Below are 2,499 nucleotides of genomic sequence, written 5' to 3'. Positions count from 1 at the left end.
AACCCAAAAAGTCTGAGTCGTGGCTCACAACCTCGCCGCAAGAAATTTCTATAACCTTTGTACTAATTAATCTACATCGGCACCACAAAACCTTTTTAACTTAAGTTTTAAAGCTTGGAACTAAGTGTTCCAAATCATTCCAAAACCTCACCGGCCCCGAACCAATTACCCCGGCAAGTCAAATATCAATCGCAAATCAGAATTTGAGCAGTAAATGGGGAAACGGGGTTGTAATACTCAAAACGATTGGCCGGGTCGTTACATGATATCACCATATGGAGCTATTGAAATCATCAAAACTCCATTCTGGAGTCGTTTGCATAAAAGTCAAACTTCGGTCAACTCTTTTCACTTAAGCTTCAAAAATAAGAATTGTTCTTTCAATTTAATCCTGAATCATCCGAAAACCAAACTCGACCACACACGCAAGTTATAATTCACAATACGAATCTGCTCTGGACCTTAAGCCACTGAACGAGATGTCAATTCTCAAACTGACAAGTCGGGTCGTTACATATATGCTCTTCATAGCGGTAACATTCCTAAAGTAGAGATAATTAAGTTTTAAATTGTTAATTTTACTTTGTAGTCGCAGAAATCTCATAGCACTTTTTAAACCACGAGTTTTAAAAGTTTCTTTTTCTTTCTTAGACTTAGTGTTGAGTCAAACTACACCAACTAAATTGAGTGGAGGGAGTATTTTTTTTAATGTTATCCATAAAATAATATACCCCAAGTACTTTATGAGAGATCTTATTTCTCATGGTTAATTAGCTAGGGACTATTAATACCATATTTATATATGCTCTTTATGAGTTTCCCCGTTTACTTTGCAATGTAACTTAACTCTTACTTTAATTTTTTTCTTTCATTAATGTATCCTCTGTGAATTTTGCTTTTTATTTATTTATTTATTTTATTTTTAGCTATTCTTTTCAAGACGGAGCTCTAAACTTAATCCTTTCTATTCATTAATTAGTCATATGACCCCTAGTTTGGATCGTAATAAAAATTAGAACATTGTTGGATAAAAAAGTGCTACATCAGAGAAACGAAAAGGGTACGTAAAAGATGATAAATAAATTGGTAAATGCATGAAAATTATAAACAGATACAAAGTACTAAAATTCACCACGCCGGTCAATCCTTTCACATTTCCAAATAGAAAGTTATTCACTTAACTTTCTTCTTTATTCGTACAAAATCTAAAAGACAAGGAAACATTGAAATGAAAAAAAAAAATGAAATCACACGAAAAGGTAAATTCGTAATTGGAAATAGTAGTAGAGTTCGTCGCATTTGAACAATAATGTGCAATATGCACAGACTTTACCCAGTAACTACGTCACAACGATGGAGCACATCACACTTACAGCAAAACCAACAATCATTGCAGTCGTTGTTGGTTTCACAACATCTCCCACAAGTTAGAGCATCTTTAAGTTGAGGGAGTAGACGCCTTTCAACTCTTGAGAAAGCACATTTGTCTTTGAGAACCATAACACGTTCACTGAAATATTTTAAAATTAGAATTAAAATCAATTATGTTTAATATAACATGAATTAAACACATTCAAGCAACATGCTAGGAACATACGTGTATCTGCTGTATATACAAAATATGTATAGTCATATATAGCGAATCATTAATGCAATTAAGAAGTGATACCCTTATTTCAATTATTCCTTTGATTGGATCATTAGCTAAAGCAAACTTTTGCACCATATTAGGGCATCCCATTAGTAAACCAGTTTGGTCTGATTTATCAGATTCTGATATTATTGACCGATTTGGGCGTACATACAGAAATATTTTCATTATTATAGCGGATCTTCCAAAAAAAAAAAGACTTTATATCGAATAAAGTATATACTTCGACTTTTTTGTGCTAGAACTATAGCTCGAAAACACAAAAGTTCTGTACGCGCGTTTTTGAAAAGATCGAACTCGGAATTATTGGAAGAATTCTTAACGTCTGGAAGAACAAGTTCTTTCTTTGACCTTCCCACGAGCTTCTTCTAGTAATAATATTATTTCAATGTAGAAACAAAAAGGAATGGATACTAACTTGTGGTTGCCGTGAGAAGAATAGTGAGAATGAAGCCAAGCTTAAACAACACCATATTAGGAAATAGTGTTTCTAACTGTAGCTTTTTATTTCCTAAAGAACGTAATTTATAGACTTCTTCTGTAATGATCTAGCTCAATAGATGGACTATAATAGTTTTTTTTTAATCAACTTGTCTTATATTTAAGTTGCTTAGGCTCGCTTTCCCTTGTAAATAATGCAGTTTAAATAATTTAAATTATTTTCTGCCCCACTATTTCTAATTAAAAAAAGTATTTCAATACCTTGTAAATTGTGCTCCCAAGTTGCTCTACTTTGTGTTGATCAAGTTCTCAAAAGATGCATATGGAGGTTGAAGGTTGAAGATGCCCGTAAGTTTCCGACCGATTCGATCCCAAATATTTTACAACCATCAATTTTTCGATCACTT

The 2,499-nt window shown here is 33.0% G+C and overlaps 1 long non-coding RNA gene across 1 annotated transcript; it reads right to left on the bottom strand.

The window, feature by feature from the left end:
* Nucleotides 1-1,101: 1,101 nt before the first annotated feature.
* LOC107789304 (uncharacterized) lies at nucleotides 1,102-2,158 on the bottom strand. Its single transcript, XR_001648820.2, has 2 exons — nucleotides 2,070-2,158; nucleotides 1,102-1,510 (listed from the first exon to the last, which is right to left on the bottom strand). It is a non-coding gene; the product is annotated as an uncharacterized LOC107789304 (long non-coding RNA).
* Between the last annotated feature and the right edge of the window lie 341 nt (nucleotides 2,159-2,499).

This window comes from Nicotiana tabacum, chromosome 24 (assembly GCF_000715075.1).
Source record: "Nicotiana tabacum cultivar K326 chromosome 24, ASM71507v2, whole genome shotgun sequence".
Lineage (NCBI taxonomy): Eukaryota > Viridiplantae > Streptophyta > Magnoliopsida > Solanales > Solanaceae > Nicotiana > Nicotiana tabacum.
Note: the sequence above shows the minus strand (reverse complement) of the source record. Positions and strands in the feature narration are given on the sequence as shown.